Source organism: Arachis hypogaea, chromosome 18, assembly GCF_003086295.3.
Source record: "Arachis hypogaea cultivar Tifrunner chromosome 18, arahy.Tifrunner.gnm2.J5K5, whole genome shotgun sequence".
Classification (NCBI taxonomy): Eukaryota; Viridiplantae; Streptophyta; class Magnoliopsida; order Fabales; family Fabaceae; genus Arachis; species Arachis hypogaea.
The window spans coordinates 96,776,044-96,795,966 of NC_092053.1; the positions used below are offsets into that span (position 1 = coordinate 96,776,044).

The 19,923-nt window shown below is 37.0% G+C and overlaps 1 long non-coding RNA gene and 1 other non-coding gene across 2 annotated transcripts; one reads left to right on the plus strand and one right to left on the minus strand.

The window, feature by feature from the left end:
* Nucleotides 1–3,714: 3,714 nt before the first annotated feature.
* On the minus strand, nt 3,715–4,463 carry LOC140181671 (uncharacterized). Its single transcript, XR_011876712.1, has 2 exons — nt 4,142–4,463; nt 3,715–3,961 (listed from the first exon to the last, which is right to left on the minus strand). It is a non-coding gene; the product is annotated as an uncharacterized lncRNA (long non-coding RNA).
* A 14,736-nt stretch (nt 4,464–19,199) lies between these two features.
* LOC112774564 (small nucleolar RNA snoR116) lies at nt 19,200–19,283 on the plus strand. Its single transcript, XR_003189047.1, has one exon. It is a non-coding gene; the product is annotated as a small nucleolar RNA snoR116 (small nucleolar RNA).
* The last annotated feature ends 640 nt before the right edge of the window (nt 19,284–19,923 follow it).

Genomic DNA, 19,923 nt, shown 5'->3' on the forward strand with positions numbered 1-19,923 from the left:
GTCATCATTGTGAGCCGATTGTCGATGGAAGGTATCAATATTAAGTGGAGGGTTTGGAGGTCCTTGCTTTCCCCCAAATTGACGCAACACCCAGTCAACATTTAGGATCTCAATCCATCTGAAAAATATTAGGGGCACAACGGCAGTATAAAAATCTCCATGTGGCTGGCCAAGAAATTCAGCCGGAACTCTAGACAGAATACGGGGGTCCATGTACGGTTGCCACACAAACTACAAAAAAAAAACAAACCCCGTCATATAATGCATATACGTATTTATTGGAAAGATATTAATAACAGCCAGCACCAACCTCATCCACCTGCAGATTGTCCAACCTCAGACAGTGCCTCAGTAGGCGCTGCTCAGCATAGTCATTCTGTCCTTTTTTCCCTCTCCACCTGTTGTCGAACGAGAAAATTAAAAAAAAAAGTATATCCAACCTCAAAGGATAACTGATAAAAGTCATAAAGGACATAATACTAATAACATACCTCGTGGCTAAAGGAAAACTGTATGGCGTTGTCACATTCGGTGCACAGAAAGGTAATCTGTAGTATATCCACGACATGAGCAACGTATGACACCCGGCCATACCCTTAACACTGTCATCTGTTGCTAGGCACATAGCACGGTATAACCAGTTGAGGACGGCACTACCCCAACTGTAGGTACCGATGGCATCAAAGTCAGCCAATAACGGCAGATATCGAACATGCACCGTGTTGTTGGCCTTGTCCGAAAGAAGCATGCCTCCCAACAAGTAAAGTATGTAACAACGTGCATACTGCATGAGGCCATTATCTTTTAAGTCAAACGGCATCTGTTGAAGACGAGTTTTGAGCCACTTCAACTTGATGTTGAATTTTGTTGTCCCTACGTGGCCGGCGGGAACCTCACCTAACAGTTCATGACACCATTCCCAAATATCTCTTTGGTGAAACTTGCTCCATGACCTCAAAGTACCACTGACAGGCTGACCATCAACAGGTAGACCTAACTGCATTGCAACATCCTCCAGAGTTATTGTACACTCACCCCAAGGGAGGTGGAATGTGTGTGTCTCCGGTCGCCATCGTTCGACAAAGGCACTAATAAGTGGATTGTCGTACTCGAAGCGCTTGATCAAAGAGGCATAGGAAAATCCGGTGCATCTAAGATATGGCTCGAGCCTCTGCCGCCTAATTTCCATGATTGGATCCGCAGGATCTAACATGAAAACATCGACCAGTGTGCCATGAGGAGTAAGAACACGTGTGGGCTACAACATAAGGTAGCAAGAAAGACAATAGTTAAAAATACTATAACAAATTTTTAATATCGAAAAAATTATTTCTAAAAATTATTAACAACATCACTGAGCTTAACGACGTAAATTAACCTTATGGAATAAATGTGCTGCTATATGAAGTTCGTCTAACCGGTTCAAGTTCTCATCCGCGTTAACCCCACCCCCACTCATATTAAGTAATTTTTTTTTCCAAACTCACCACCACAAACCCACCTCCACCCAGCTTTCTTTTACCCCTTCAACAATTTTTTTTAACCCCCACTACCTTTGAACCGTGCATGAGGTCCCCTCCCCACACCCTTTTATAACTGTCTTGACTCTATTTCCAAGTGTCTCCTGCCACCCAACATACCCAATGCATGTGAGGTACGGTTTTTGCTGCAGCCACCTTGATCACCCATTTCCATTTCGTGTCCGCCGCAAGCTAATTGCCCCATTTCGCTGGCACAGGTCTTGATATGGTCCAATTCGTGTGCCCCGTGGGTGGAATGGGTCATTCTGTTCCTGCCATGCACGAAATGGGAAAGCTGCCCGTGTCAGCTCCAATTCGTGGCTGCCGAGAGTGAGTTGACGTGCTTCTCCATTTCGCGGATGACGCCCATGAGGTGACCTTGCGTATTTCAGAAACATTTTGATTCGGTGCGTATTCCAGGAATTAAAGTTTTTTCCATATTTAAATATATAAAAAACCAAAAAATAAGTAGTACTTCTACACAAAGAGTGATTGAACATGTTTATTGAATATTTAGTTTTATGAGTTCGACACACACAAGTCATTCGCTTTCTTTTGCCATTCACTTAATGGCTTTGTTTTGGGAACCTAGGCTATGCCCAACAAGCTTTTTATTTTCGATTTAGTATAATGGACTTTGTCTCAATTATATAATTGGTAAGTCTTGCAAGTTGTAAATTTTATTCAATTTGATATCACTTCCATTAAGGAAAAATTATAGCATGTTGGACTAGTGGGTTTTGGTTATTTGCCTAATTTTTTATCAATTTAATTTAATATCATTTTACAATTTACTGATTTTTAAATTAATTTTTTAAGACAAAGAATTAAGAAATTCAATAAGTATTGGTGTTATTATATCCAAAGTTTTAACCTTTCAAGTGGTAAACAATTATAATTTCTTGAATCATGAGTGAAAAATCGATTAATATTTTTATTCATTTAATTTAATATTATTTTATATTTGTTACTTTCTCAATTAAATTTTTTTACTAAAAAAAATATTCAAATATTCAATAAGCATGTATTGTAATTTTTAACATTTAATTATCATTCTAACTATATTTTTTTTCAAATTGCATATTAATCCCCTAAAAATTTACTTCAAACTCGGCCACTGCCTATAGACGATAGTTTCAACACACTACAACAAGTATAAGAGAACTAGCCATTAGCCACATAGCTTTGCTAGTTTTTATGTTTAGTTCTTGTAAAATTATTGTGCCTAATTTTGTGTAATATAATATTTATTTTTATTTATCTACTTCTAACATATTTTCACAACATTGTACTCATTATGAGTTTCTTTTCGTGAAATTTTTTTTTTTTGTCATAGAACTTCTTTCATCCATCTTTTGTTTTAGATTAAATAATAATTTTTAACCATTAAAAATTTAGGTTCAGATTGGATAAATTGTTTAATTAAATTTTTTTTAAAAAATAATTTAAATAATAAATAACTATATTAAAAGTAACTTATAAATAAGTTATTTTGTGTTTGTATTTTTAATTCTAAAAGTATTTATTTTATAGAAATATAATAAAAAATAACAATATTATGAAAAAAATTATTTTCTTTAACTTTTTTATAAGCTCCTAAATAATTTCTTAAAAAATTATAATTTAATTTTAAAAATTATACTAAATATTAATACTATTACTTTTTCATAAGTCAAAAACTCAAAAAATTTATTTTCAAGCTTCTCAAATTGGCCTACGCTAATAAATTTGATCATTGAAGATTTAAACTAATTTAGTAATTTTGATAACCATCTGTTTGCCAATTCGGACTAGACGCTAGTTTTCAGGGGCACTATTAATTAGATGGTGAATTCTACTATGTTTATAATTTGGTGTCTAATTTTTGTCTAATTTATTTTTTATGATAATTTTTGAATATTTAATAATTATTTATTTTTATACTTTTAAAATTAAATATTAATTTTTAACTTTTTTTTGATAAATTAGACAAACACTTTTAAGCACTATACATTTCCGCATGGTTCTAAAGGTTAATTTTACCATTCAAACCCTAACGTCGTCGCCGCCTTCATTTGGTGTGATCTTTTTGATTGAAAATTCTATTTTGCAAAATCTGAAAAAATCCTCACTCTTCTCACTCCTGTAACCTTCAATCTTCAATGCACCTTCACTCTCTCTTAACCTTCTCTCCCTCTCTTATCCTCATAGAAGGTGCAAAGGAGAAGTTGTAAATTTCATTTCATGTTAAAAAAAATAACATATAGTAGCCATGGAATTACACTGAAAAAATCTCAACAAAGTTAAAAACATGACAAAAAAAAAACATCATCATAATTATTGACACTATCTAAAATTAACCATTATTTACATCAATCAAAGGTTCCTGTTAATTGGAAAAATAATAAAAGAAAAAAAAAAGTTACTTAGCCCCCTCTCCCTCCGAATTAATCACCATTGCCCTGCAATATCTCCATTCCAAATATTATAAGAACAAAAAAAAACACAGATTAATTAGCTGAAAGTAATAAAAAAGTCCCTGAAAAAGGATAAAAAATAAAAAAAATTAAAATCCCAATCAATTGTTCCTATCCTTACTCTCTCCTCCAACATTATTATTCCTAATTGAAGGAATGAACTACCTTCCTTCTATGGTGAACTGAAAAGCTGTACGTATTCAACTTTGGGAGCGGGAGGATGTTACGGCACTTGGGTAGAGTAGGATGTAAGGTGTGGATAAGTTGGGTATTCTTGCTCTTGATCAAATCTCTCATACACTCGTGTTGCTGCTGATGAATGGCTCCAGCCGTGAGAAGAACGACACTAGCTATCCCAGCTGGGCTCAAAGAACAAGGAGCGGGCAGTGAGCGCCGGTGCGATGAGGCCACTGGTAGAGCTTGTGGCAGAACAGAGGTCTGGCATGACAAAGAAGGATGTCGTGTTGAACAGAAATTATGGCCGCTCGTTCATTTTAATTAAAGGCGATCGATATATTTTAATTGTATATAATTAAACTAATATTTATTTCATTTCACAAATTTTTGTTAATTAAATGAATTATTTTTGCATTAGAATATACCTTGTCATGTAAGATTAGGGGTGAAAACAGGCCAGGCCTGTCATATAATTGATTGGCCTCAGCCTGTTTTGCAGCCTGTTATAAACTTTTTTTAAAGTATTAAATCTGGCCTATTATTCAATCTGGCCTGATTTGAAATCTGTTAAAAAGTCTGTTAATTTTTTTTTATAAAAATAAAAATATTATTTAAAAAAATATTTTTTAATAAATATATTTATATATAAAATGTCATATTTAAAATTTATAAGAATTTTTAAACTTTAAAGTATTTAAAATATACAAAATTATTTATAATTAAATATAGTAAATTTTAAATATCTCATTATTTTGTTAATAATAAAAAAATTATTTATATATATAATTATGTATTAAAAGGTCCAGACAGACCTGACAGGTCAGGCCAGGCTAATTAGTAAACCTGGGTCTGGCCTATTAACATAATAAAGTTTTTATAACAGTCTGAGCCTGTGGCTATTTTATAACAGGTCAGGCTAGGCCAAGCCAAACACAGGTTAGGCCCTTAGCAGACCGCCTACCCTTTTTCCACCCCTATGTAAGATACTTAACTAATGACGTCACTTCAAAATTAACTTTTGGTTAAAATTGTCAAAGAAAACTAAATTTTAATGGTTACAAGTTAGTTTAAATTTTTAGTGGTTGATTTTTTTTCAACATTTAGATCTTTTTTTTTTACACACATCTAGATTTTTTATGGTAAAAAATTGTTATTTTTTACAACTTATTTACAGAAATTATTTTTTAAATGGAATTATCTTTGGTGTATTTGCTGAATATTGGTGAAAAAGGTGTTTTGTCGAGGTGTGAGTATCAGACTCAATACGTCGGGGCATGGTGTCTGAGTCCGTCAGTGGCGTGTCAGTCCCTCGTCAACACGCACGGAACGTGGTGATATAGCGGGTAGGGACGAGTAGCAGTACCCTACCAACACGCAGGGGGTGTGTTGCCCTAGAATCCGTGAAGCGTTACAGGTTTTTGCTGGGTTCCAGTGATGCATTGCAGGCCTGTCTGCATGCAAAAAATAGCCGTCCACCTCGGTAATCAGCAATCAACCATTAAAACTCTATAAATTGAAGCTTCTTCCTATTTCATTCATGCATATTATCAAAGAAAGAGGGGATCACCGAGAGAGAAAAAAAAAGAACATGAAAAAGAAGGGCGTGTTACTTTGAAAGAAGAAGAGAGTGTTACAGTATGTTAGTGGTAGTGTTAGTGTGAGTAGCGGTTTGAAAGAAAAAAAATTTATTAAAAAAAATTATTAGTTTGTAGTCATTAAAAAATGATACGTAATTATACGGCACTCGAAAAATATATTATCAATTATTTAAATCATCCCATTTATATAAGTTGATAAATTTTATATTTTGATGTATTTAAATTTTTTTAAATTTTGTTATTGTTCGTATCATATTTAAATATAGTAGGATTATTGTTTTTTGTATTTTATAAATATTTTAGAATAAAATTTTTATTTGTAAAATATAGTTATATTTTATTTTATATAAACATGAATATATAAGTTTTTGTTATAATGAGATTAATTTTTTGTTATAAAAAATACTATAATAAAATATATATTTTATAATTTTTGTTATGAATATACTAATGAATAAATAAATATTTTAATTTTTTGAAAATAAATATGCGAACATGTATTTTTAAAATTTTAATAAATAAATATTATAATAAATATGTAAATATTTATAAAATATATTGTTATTAAATATTGAACAAATAAATATTTTGATAAATAAATATTATTAAATATTTTATTAATTTTGAAAAAAAATCATTTATATTTATTTATTTAAAAAGAGAAGTGTAAGTATAAATATTTATTTATAATATTTAAAGAAATAAATGTTAATATATAATTTTTTTATTATTTTTCTTAGAATGGAATTATTATTTTTCTGCATGTTTAATCAACAATTTGAATATTAATAAATAAATATTTTTAAAAAAAATAAATATGCTAATATTTGTTAAATATTTTAATAAATAAATATTATAATAAATATGTGAATATTTATAACCATATTTATATTGATGTCGATTTATTATTTGTAAGAATTATTATTTATTTAAACTAATAAATATATTTTTGTGGAACCAACCTAATAGAAATTTGATGGTTCCTAAACTGGATCCGCCACATACGTGGAACTCGATGATCAAAAACTACTTACGCTCAACGAGATTCTACCATATTTCTAGGATTGGGGTGATAAGAGGATTTTATCCCTTATTAGCTCCTTTGGTGGAAAGGTGGATGCTAGAAACTCACACTTTTGTATTGTCGGTGGATGAGGTTACTGTGACATTAGAAGATGTCACTCATATATTTGGCCTACCCATTGATAGAAAGTCTGTGAACGGATGGACAGGTAGTAGTAGCGACTTCCTACAGAGCCAGAGCATCGCGATATTCGGTCGTGAACCAGAAGTCAGTAGTTCTTCGAAATCCTATATAAAGTTGGGTTGGGTTCGACGTATCAGAGACGCAGAGCCGTTAGACACTGGAAAGTCCATTAGGAGATACGTCAGATGCTAGATTTTCTATTTGTTGGGTTCGACCCTATTCACGGATAAGTCGGCCGCATATGCCCACTCGAAGTATCTACCATTGCTTCGCAATTTCGAGCGGATCCATACTTATAGTTGGGGGTCAGCATGTCTGGCGCATCTTTATAGAGTGCTATGCCGTGCATCACGATGTGATACAAATCCAATGGATGGCCTCTTAATCTATTATTTGTTTGGGCATAGGAGCGAATGCCGTGTATTACGCCCATACCGAGACAAACCCTTCCACCGACTGAGATACTAGTTGCCATGAAGTAATAATTTTTATTTTAGTCCTACCTTATATTCACGATGTAGGTTAGATTTACTGTGACCTTTTTAAATTTTTTTAATGAATTATGTTTCAGGTGGAGTCATTCGGAGCGGATCACACAGCATGGTTATCGAAAACTGTAGCGAGATTTACGCAAGATATAGACTACATGGAGGAGGCAAATATTTAGGGTTCTAATATACCAATAATATGTGACAGTTTGAGTGGCGGCCGTACGACGGATTGATCATACCCGACGACTTGCAAGGACATCTTGAGGTGTGTGACATCGTTGCTTCGTTGTTGTCATTCGAGTGTGTCGAATGCAATCCTGCGGACTGAGTGATGTGTCAGTTTGGGTATGCACAACCTCCCCCACGAGTAGCAAGAGACATTCCACTGGACCAGCATTGCATCACTCTTCGCGGAGTGTAACTTCATGACCGGACATATTTAAATGGGATATGAATAGCGAAATAGGGCAACAGGCGAAGCACTCGGCTGCGGGATCTGCACCTCGTTCCGATCTGGGACTTTATACCGACGGTGGAGTACCGGATTGGTACGTGTGCACGTACATATATATGCTGAGATTGTCGGAGCACGTTCCTCAGCATCCATATCAGACACCAGCACCACAGCCACCAGAACCATAGCCACCTACACCTCAGGGTCCACCTCACAATGCAGTGTTTTAGCCGTTTCCTTATTATATACTACAGCCACCGAACCACAGTCATGGTAGCCATCACACTCACCACAGTGAGTCCAGCCACCACGTCCAGTCCGGCGACCACGACGAGGGCAGTCATCACAGACGTCGTAGTCAGCATAGTGGGCACAGTTAGCACAGTGGACACAATCGACACAACCACCACTCTCAGCACTTGATGACCGGAATTCACTCCCCAAATAAAATGAATCCGTTCTTTGGCAAGTGCACTAAATTGTCGTCAAGTAATAACCCACTAGGAGTGGGGTCGAATCCACAGAGATTAACAGATTAAGTAAATAATAGTTGATTGATTATTCTAGTTAGACTATCATAATTGGATGATGAGCAACAAGAAATGTAAATGACATGAAAGTAAAAGAAAGCAATAAAGTGCAAGAAAGTAAATGGCAAGGAAAGTAAAGTACAAGAAAGTAAAGTGCTGGAAATATAAAGTGCAGAAAATGTAAATAACCATAAAGTAAATAAAAGAAAGAAAGATAAAATAAACATTGGGATCAAGAGATATTGCATTCTCCGGATTAATTGATTTCATCTCATCTTCAATCATGCAACTCATTGACCTCTTGGCAATCATGAGTGATTGAGTCCCAATTCCATGGTAACTCAATCTCCCCAATCTTGATCAATAGCCAATTCCTTGGTCTAGTTGCTCATGTGAGGAGATGAAGCTTGTTCCCTGATTATACCACATATCCTCATAGATCCAAGTAGTGGGTAGATTAAATGTCACAATATCCAACCCCAAAATCCAAATCTACTCAAGTGTGAGAAAGGATTTCAAGCATAGTTTTATGATTCCTCTTCCAAGGTTCACATAAAACCCAAATACATTCAATCTCTTTTCCAAGATAATTGAATGCTAACATGAAGAACGAAATCCCTTCTAGTAAATCAAAGAGAGATGAAGAGAATAAGAAGAATAAAAACAATCAATCCATTGAAAAACAATAAAGCTCTCTTTCCCAATGGAAAGAGTTAGTAATTCATAACTAAAATATTTACAAGTAAGAAAGTGGAAGAAGAGGGAAGTGTGGGTGAGAAGAGGGAGTCCGAAGGCCCCTCCCTAGCAGAAATTATCCCCCCCAAATTCTATGAAACTAAGGCCTTTATATAGGCTCTCCTAAATTACAAACTTAAATGAAATTGAAAGCAAATTACAATGAAATGAAAATAAACTATCCTAGATGCTTCTTGTGGCCTTGATTGTTTAACAATTGTGGCTTGAATGAGAGTTGGAGTGGGCTTGGTTGAAGGTTGGTGGCTGCAGGAAGAAGTGGGGGTGTGGTTTCAAGTGCCACGCCCAATAAAATTTGCTCTTTGGATTGTGACCCACTTTGCAACGTTGAAAGTATGGAGTTGTTTGGGCCTCAAATTGAATGTCCACTATAAATTATTATATATTGTTAGAAAGCCCTGGATGTCAGCTTTCTAACGCCACTGGAATAAACTCATTTGGACCTCTGTAGCTCAAGTTATGTCCATTTGAAGGTGAAGAGGTCAGTCTGTCACACATCCCGGCGTGCCACACCCACTCTTTGGCGTGCCACGCCCCCTGTGTGGTAAAACTGGCATGCCAAGCCCATTCTTGGCATGCCACGCCTTCAATGATGCACCAAAACTTCCTCTCTGGCCATTAGAACTATCGTACCACGCCCAAGACCTGGCGTGCCACGCCCATTTTAGGAAAGGAGTTGGCGTGGCACGCCCTCGAGCTGGCGTGCCACGCCTATAGTGGGGCTCAAAATCACTCCTCTGGAACTCAAGCCTGGCGTGCCACGCCCAAAACACCAAGTGGCATGTCCTCTTTGAGATCTTGGCTTCACAAACTTAGCGTGCCACGCCCATAGCACCAAGTAGCACCCCTATGTTGGAACTGCATTCTTTCAAGCTTGGCGTGCCACGCCTAGAACCCAAGTGGCACGCCCAAGTCACAATTAAGGTTGGCGTGCCACGCCTTCGACATCAAGTGGCACGCCCATGTTGAACTCTTCAATCTCCCTCGCTGGAATGTTAGCCTGGCGTGCCACGCCCAGAGCACCAAGTGGCACGCCCATTGATGAGAGTAGGCTTCAAAAGCTTGGCGTGCCACACCTAGAGCTCCAAGTGGCACGCTCATTGTGTTGTGTTAAGTAACCCTTCTCTGTTTCATACGCTTGGCGTACCACGTCCAGAGCACCAAGTGGCACGCCAGCTTCCTTTGCTTCTTTTATGCTTTTTGCTTCTTTTTCCACTATTTTCTACAAAGTTAAACAATTCAAAGAAATCAAAGCAATATACAACTTAAGCACAAAAATACTCAATAATTAAGCAAAATGAATAAAATTTTGATATGAAAAAGCATAGAAAAATATAACATGATGCGCAGTCATCAGCACTCTCAGCACAACCACTAGGGTTAGTCTAGCCAGCATAGTCAGCCCATACTTACCATTCCAGCCGACCATGAGTGGTTTGACTTTTCGTTGATCCCATCGCAGATTCTCATTGACGATCACGAAGATCAGCAACTACAGCATTAGGCCAATGCTGGTTGGCCAGATCTTATCCCTATGCCTTTACCATCGGGATCGGCTGATCCACATGGGACATCAGTAGATATGGCCCGTGGTATGTAGGGTCCTGCTTTCGATCACACGTTAGGGGGTGCGTTGACGAGAGGAACTTTTGCGTGGTCTAGAAATTTGCAGATAAATCCTCGTTGCAAGTATAGTCTCTAAACCTTCAAAAGTCCTTTCATACAAATATTTTGGTTGTCACAAGTAACAAACCCCTTAAAATTGATAACCAAGTATTTAAACCTCGGGTCGTCTTCTCAAGGATTTGCAAGGAGGTATATTCTTATTATTGGTTATGAGTTTTGTAAATTGGGGGTTTTGGAGCTTGGACAATGAGCACAGATATATTTAAATGACAAATAAAATAAATAAAAAACTGTAAAATAAACTTTTGGCAAGGTATGAGAAATTAGAAGTCCAGACTTAGTTATCCTTATCAATAATAATGAAAGTTGAATCTTAATTCCACTTAGTTAACCTTTACTAAAGCAAAGGAAAGTCAAGGGACTAATTAGTTTGATCTTCGAATCCTATTTATTTCCTAAGAAAAGATTGGGATTATTGAAGTTCAGTTCAATTATCAAAGATAACAGTTATCAATTATGTTGAGCTAAGATAACTCCTGAGTTACTGCTTTCTTAACCAAGACCAAAAGGGGAAAAAGTAAATTTACTGGAATAAAAATGTCTTCAGATGGGAATAACAATAATGTAAATAAAAGAAAGCAATATTAAACTGAAATACATCAAGTAATATTAATTCAAAAGAGTAATCTGTAACATGGAAGAATTCATAAAATTGCAAGAGTAAATAAAAAGGAATGTTGAACCTGATAAACAGAGATAATCCTGAAAGCGAATAAAATCCTAAATCTAAATCCTAATCCTAAATAGAGAGGAGAGAATCTCCCTCTCAAACTAAATCTAAATCATGAGAAGTGAATTATGAGAGCCCCTTTATGAATGGATGCATTCCCCCACTTTATAGCCTATAATCTGTGTTTTCTGGGACGAGAACTGGGTCAGAAACAACCGAGAATTCGCTGGTTGCGAATTCAAACATGCTGAATTTCCGTCACTGCGACGCGTCCGCATGGAGCACGCGGTCACGTCGCCTAGCGTCAGAGCAACTATGGCATATTATATATCAAATCGAAGCCCCGGACGTTAGCTTTCCAACGCAACTGGAACCGCGTCGTTTGGACCTCTGTAGCTAAAGTTATAGCCGTTTGAGTGCGAAGAGGTCAGGCTAGACAGCTTAGCAATTTCTCCAGCTTCTTGTATTCCTTCCACTTTTGCATGCTTCCTTTCCATCCTCTGAGCCATTCCTGCCATGTAATATCTGAAATCACTTAACACACATATCAAGGCATCTAATGGTGATAAGAGAGGATTAATATTAGAAATTATAAGTCTAACGAAGCATGTTTTCAATCAAAGCATATAATTAGGAAGGCAAATGTAAAACCATGCAAATAGTATGAAAAAGTGGGTAAGAGTTGATAAAATCCACTCAATTAAGCACAAGATAAACCATAAAATAGTGGTTTATCATGCGTCATGTGACAGTGGTTTCTTCCAACCGTAGCGGGTGTTCGAGGTTGTTGATGAGTACAACTCCGGTTCATCTGCTCCGGCAAAGGCAGGTGGGTCGGCCGCTCTGGATGTCGATGACTCAGTTCAGAGACACCCGTATGACCTATGGACAGAATGAAATCCACCTAATAGGTTTACTCCGTCGTGGTTCGGTTAGGGCATGATGGGTAAGGGATTGAACTGGATGGTTTGAAAGAAGTGAGCTTGGGTTTATGGTTTTTAGATTTAGTTTTAAGAATTAAGTTAATATAATTCGTAGTTAATCTGTTGTATGTTTACCTATGTTTATTTTTAATTATGGTTTTAGAACTAGGTGAATGTAAATCTTAGTTAATCTTTTGTATGTTTACTTCACAAAGGCAGTAAATGATACTATTAACCTAACATTAAACATCAATGGATAAACTCAAATCTAAAAATAAAAACACGACTAAAATAAAAAACATCAACTGACAAAATCCAAATTTAAAAATACAAACACGATGAAAATAAAAAACATTAACTGATAAACACAAAAACCAACAAAGACCTAGGGACCATCATTGTAAACTCCGTTAAATTAGTAAATAATTTATTAATTTTTAATAAAGAGTATTAGAAATACGAATATTATATTAAATTAGGATAGAACTCATCGAAACAAGAATTTTGACACTAATTTAAAAAAAACGGTCTATGATTGGACCGAACGGGCCAAACCGGTTGAACCGAACCCGTGGGCCCAACCGACCTAGCATTTAAATGAGCCACGGGCTCTTCTTCCTCCTCACTTTCAGAACGTGCTAAAGGAAATAACGGGGGGAAGAGAAAGAAAAATTCCCCAAACCCTTACGGTGATTTCAAAATGCTATAACTCCTTCGTCCGAGTTCCGATCGCCGCACCGTTTGCGGCCACGCGACCACCGCATCGAACTCTACGTTTCTACCGGAACAATTTCATAGGTAAGTCACTTTATTTTTCTCAGCCACTTCTTCCCCCAATTTTTGACAATTAAGTGGAGGTATTAAATTTCTTTGCTCTTTGATATTTTAAGATCCAATTAGCTTGAGAAAAACATTTACTCTTACTTATACGAAGCTTGGATAAGGTAAGGATATCATAATTTCATTTTAATTTTATTAAATTTGAGTTTTGGGTATTAAATTGTGTATATATGTGTTCTGAATGTGTATTAGGTTGTGAATAAATAATTGGAGCTTGAAATTGTGAATATTGGAACTTGGAGGAAGCTGAGCCTAGTGTTTATTGAACTTTTGAGGGACTGTATTTGTTTTAAATAAGTTGCCTTGATCACTACGAGGAAATTGACCAAGGTATGGTTTAGGTTTCTCGCATTTAATATATAATGTTTTGTGAAAACTTAGGCTAGATGACCATATGATAAGTTGGAATGCAGGTGTATATTTAATGTTTAATATCTTGACAATGGACATATTTGATTTGGCTTGTTGGATAATTGGTGATTTAATGAATTATTGTGGTTTGATGTTTGTTGGTTGGTTGGTAATGTTTGATGGATTTTAGGAAAATGTATGTGTATTATTGTTGATTTAAGGAATGGATTGTTATGGTGGTTATTTTAATGATAAAAAATGATTTGTTATGTTGAGAATTGTAGGTATGATTATGAATGGAAATTGAGATTTTTGAATGAAATGAGGTTTATGAGGTTTGTAGAACTTTGATTTTGGGCTGAACTTTGGCGGGCTATAACTTGACTTCCAGAACTCCAAATTGATTTCAACTTATTTTAAATGAAAATTGGGTTCGTGAAGTTTATGCCGTTCGAAGAACGAAAGAAAAACGATTTCAAACGATTGAGTTATGCTCGTTGGAAATTTTGGTGTGGAATATGTGGTTATGCAGGTGACATTTCCTAATTATGCAACTCTCTGGGTGATCTGTTTTTTTGGAGAACGTATGTCCACGCGTACGCGTGGCATGAAATTTTCAACTGTGTATACGCGTATAGCCCCATGCGTACGCGTAGTGGACCAACATGCATGTCTATGCGTACGCATGACCCACGTGTACGCGTGACATGAAGTTTTCACCTACGCGTACACATGACAAAGGAACACGCGCGCGAGCTGCATCTTTACACTCCCACGCGTACGCGTGAGCCACGCGTTCCAGCAAACATAAATTTTTTAGTTTTAAACCTTATTTCAAAATTCTAAACCTCTATTTTCATTCCTTTAGTCATAAATGGTAGTGTTAAACCTAATAATCAGATGAAGCTAGGATATGGGAATAACTTGGAGGTGAAGTAAAGCTGAAAAAATGATGAATTGATTATGAAATGTTACGGATGATCATGTATGATACTTGGCTTGATAATCAAATGAATGATCATGTATGATACTTGGCTTGAATGATTAAATGATCTGAGATACGAGATTCCATGGGTAAAGTACCGTGGCTTGCCACCACGTGTACCATGTTGAAAACTTGATACTCTGTTGACCCTACGACGTAAGGGTGACCGGGCACTTATAAATTCCCGGGAATGATACCCCCATTGAGCGATTTGATATATATATGAGTAAAAGCTATGTATAGACTCATGAGGATGCACATCGGGGGACAGTCCAATGGTTTAGCAAACCGGACTTGTCGGGTTGGCTTGATAACCGATAGATGAGACTCATCAGTCATAGGACATGCATGTATCATGTGCATACTACTTGAATTACTTGTTTGTGCATTAACTGTGTGTGCCTAAGTGTACTTGCCATGATTAAATGTATATTTGTTACCTGCAGTATTTGTAACCTTATTGTGCTTGCCTTTATCTGTTTATTTATCTGTGAGATACTGACGGAGATTGAGGTATGGAGGAATGGCAGTATGGGACTTAGATTTAAGATTAAGTTAAGTTAGGCTTAGATAATTTTAGAAAACCACCTTTTTATGGCTTCTATTTAATACTTTAAGCTCTATAATCTGAGTGTCGGCGTTCTAGAATTTCCTCTGGCATTCCCAGGAACTTATATCTTATGTGTGTGGCACCTTTACCATACTGAGAATCTCTGGTTCTCACCCCATACTATGTTGTTGTTTTTCAGATGCAGGTCGAGAGGCACCTCGTTAGGCATCTGGACTTCTGAAGCGAAGTGGTTATCGGGTTATTTTGTTGTATAGTATTGTATATATATGTACTTAAGCTTTCTCTCCGCATAACTTGTTCCTTTTGATCCTCTTAGAGGCTTATGGAGAAACAGGATTTTGTTTATGTACATTCGGGTTTTGGATATGTATATATATGTGTGTGTGTGTGTGTGTGTGTGTGTGTGTGTGTGTGTGTGTGTAAATATTCTCCGACCAGCCTTGACTTCGTGGGCTGAGTTAGAAGCTTGTTATTTTGTATCTTTGGCACTCTATTCCTACTTTTATTGTCTTATGTTCGATAGTTATAGTTTTCTTAGCACGCAAGTTAACTCGTTTCTTGAGCATTGCGCTTTTATTTCACGACTTTTATTTCATCTATTCTTCAAGGTTCCTTGTATATAATAATTCCTTCTACTATTATATGTATACATTATGTTGTAGAGGTCGTAATACGACACTACCTTTGTTTTGCGGCTTAAGCGTAAAGCTTAGTGTGGTAGGGTGTTACAATCATCCTCACCAGCACCACTTGGTCCAGCACACTGAGGATATTGACTTCGATTATGACCCTGATCGCCACAGAGATGGCATATCTGAGGACCACGCATGTCGCATGAGTCCATTTCATTCAAGTATCGGGTCAATTTGGGGTGACATTTTGACGTTCACCTCAAGGCGGGATTAGCGACCAATGTGGGTCCCTCATAAGCAGGCCATGTCTTGAGATCGCCTAATGGTGTGAACTCAAATCTATATACCTTACGAACCTCTGTCATCTTGTAAACATCATGCATATACAACTGCCAATCGAGATGCTAGTTAGCACAGCAAGCAATAACATGGTGACATGGTAGTGGTTCCACTTGAAAGTGCCCACAGTCACAGGTCCGTCGCGCAAGATCAACAACTAATACCTTTCCGCTAGTCATTTCGTGCACCTCAAACACCTCATTTTGTCTATCAAGTCGGTGCATAACTATATTCCCAACTTGTTGCATATTTGCTTCTATCTGCTGTTGTGCAAATACGGAGTAAGTAAATCCAGCACGCTTGCGTTCGTGAGTCTCGGCACTCTTCTGCGTAAAAAGTTCATTTAACTGATGATATGTTGCTCAGACGAGCACTAACACAGGTAGATTTTGGGCACCTTCAACACTGAGTTAATGCACTCGACAAGGTTCGTCGTCATAAGGCCCCATCGATGTACCTCGTCGAATGCCAATACCCAATGTCGGAGTCCAATGGCATCGCACCACCTGGCATATGCCTCGCCTTGCTCTTCCAACCTCTCATAGTTGATGTTGTACTCCTCCACCATTCTTGAATACCCTATGTTGACAACACGTTTTTGCAAGTGAAGGACTTTGAATATCCTTAAGAAATTGCTGCCGATGTGCCTTATACAAAACATCCACCATGCTCTTAGAGGTTGCCAGTCACATCCGGAACGATTTACTGCTCCTCGGGTTGACTCATGTCGGTTTGAGATCATAGCCACACCATCTATTCTAACAACATGCATTCGCAGATTCCTGAGAAAAAGGTGCCACGCATCAGCTGTCTCCCCTTCCACCAAGGCAAAAGCAATAGGCACAATGTTTTGGTTCCCATCTTGTGCAACAGTAACCGGAAGTGTACCTTTGTATTTTCCGTATAGGTGTGTGCCGTCAACCTAAACTAGAGGCTTACAATGCCTGAACGTCCTAATGTATGGATTGAAACTCCAAAATATGCGATGAAGTATTTTTTTTCACCGTGTGCTTCCTCATTTCCGTTGTACAGTGGTCGTGTTTCTATTTGGACAATTGAACTAGGCATCTTCTGAACCATGATCGAGAGCCACCATGACAAATCTTTGTAAGAATCCTCCCAACCACCGAAAATTTTGGCTATGGACTTCTGCTTTGCCAATCAAGACTTTCGGTAACTGATGGTATATTTGAACCTTGATTGGACTTCCGCTATTATAGATTTCACCTTGATGGACGGGTCAGTCTCGACCAATGGCCTTATAGCCTCAGCAACTATATCTGAGTCCAACTTGGAATGATCTTGTGAAATCGTTTCTATTGTGCACATGTGCCTACCGCTGTATCTGCGTATCTCCCAACAACTTTTTTTTTGTATCAAGCTGGCTCGGATAAGCTAGTTGCACCCACGCCCATACATCTTGCATTTTTCATAGAACGTCTGTGGCTTAGACTCACACGCATTGTAGTCAACTCCTCTAGAGATAGTGTAACTTCTAATTGCTACAACGACGAACTTTCTAGAACTGTATTCCATTCCAATTCTAAACTCTCTGTCCTCAAGATCAGCAATGTCTACAGAAAGCAGAAATCATCATTCATTAATCAATCCATAATATAAATTAACAAAATTGTATTATTCAATCATCACGTACCTATGTTTGCATATTCTGAAAATTTCTGTGCATGCATGGCATCAAGATCCAAGTTACGCATAAAATGTGGAACGTTCATCAGTTGACTACCCGAGGGATGAATCACTACATTCTCCGCTACTGCCTCAACTCCCACATCACCATCCTCGTATTCGTCGCCGGCTTCATAAGTGGCTTCGAAGTCTTCTTCGCTGTTACTATTCATTCCTTCGTACACTGCAACTCTATCATCCTTTATATCTAAATCATTTTGAATCCCATCTGCCTCTACGTTTTCAAACTCAACATATAGCTCAATCTGTGACTGTCGCATCTGAGTCTGCCGGTAAATTTAGAACATATTCTGCATACTCGCTTCGTCAATGATCGGCATGATATCAAACTGTATTAGACCACCAAAAACTACAACCGGATTCTAGTATAGAATTCTGCTCACTCTCCTTAAGATGCCGTTCTCCATGCTTTGACAGAGACCGTTCTGAAGCTCTATTAACGTCATGGTGCATGGAACCACAAACGAAAACGGATTTTGACACACAAACCTCACTCCCTCATGAGTATTCCATATAATCTCACCGTTGTGATACACTACCAAGTTTGCGGTACCCTCCATTACACTACCAACACACTGATAGAACACTCTTCTTTGCAATAAAAATGGTACCGAGCTTTGCCTTATATAGAGGGAAGCACTCAGCACGCCCTCCACGTGTCAACACGCTTCATGAGTGCTGACTCAACACGCCCCCAAGTGTTGTAGCTTCAACCAACCAGGTTTCGCCACGTGTCTGCACGCCCCCCACGTGTTGCTGGCCAACCCAAGCAGCCTTTGTCATGTGTCTTCCACGCCCCCCACGTGCTGCATGTAACACGCTCCCTACGTGTTTGATCTTGTATCTAACACATCCACCAAGCTGTAAATACACTTACTACACCCATTTCCAACTAAAACACCAACTATAACTCCATAATCAAATTCTTGAACTCTATCGAAGGATTTGCTAGCCAATAAGTTTTTTTTATTTACTCCTTTTTTTTTTTGGTATTTACTCTATGTTATTGTTTTCGTTAATGAAAGATCTGTTAATACCGTATGGACTTTCTGGCCCAAATGTTAGTAGGATAAAATCGTAATTTCAGCCAACAACGTTAAAACTAGGGTTTCGCTCTTGGTTTCCTTTTGATTCCTACGCAGCTACCCACCTCTTCACCTATTTAATCCCCCTCGTTCTATGCGTTATTACTCATCTTCAGTTATTCCTTTTGGTTTCCTTTTAATCCCTGCTCTTTCAATTTTTGTCAATCGTCTCTTATAATTTTTAGTTCCATCTTTTAGATTTTCTGATATGAATTACAATTATGAGGCCGTGATGATTAAATTCATGTACCATCAAACTCTGAAAGCCAATTTGAGCTTTTCGATGCCATCTATTACTTTCTGAGCCTATTTATCATTAGCTTCTTTTCTTTAATCTTGGAACTTTTTTTTCTGTTTATTTTGTATGTTAATAAAATAGACTGAATAGGTTAGGAAGAAGAAGACAGCGTAAGGCAACAAATTAGAGTCTCTGATTCGCCTAATTCTATGGCGATTTCGGTGCTGTACGTTGCCGATAACGATTTGGAGCTGAGATTCTGGCATTGGCCCTCGAATTCTCTCGGGCTTATGCATTCAGATGTTCCTATATTTTAAATATTTTCTTCGAATCTATGTTTTGGTCTGTGAGTTTAATGAATTTGAAACCTTAGCTTCTTTTATTATTTTTTGGTTTTATTTAGATTAATAGAAAACAACTTTTCCGAAATTAAGAAAGTGATTTTGTTAATTTTCGTATTCTAATTTCTAGGGATATTTTATAAAGTGTTCCTTAGAGAAAACGTTGAAAAAAAAATGTCATTTAATAAAACTTTTTTATTTGATATTGGATGCTAACAATTTAGAAATTAGAATGAAATATGGGGTAGGGTCGGTTTTAAAACCATGGAAAAAAACTGACCAAATTGAACACAAGAAATATAAATGAACACAAGAAATTAAGAACCGAAAATTCCTTAATAGCATATGAATAACTCAATGTCATCAGAA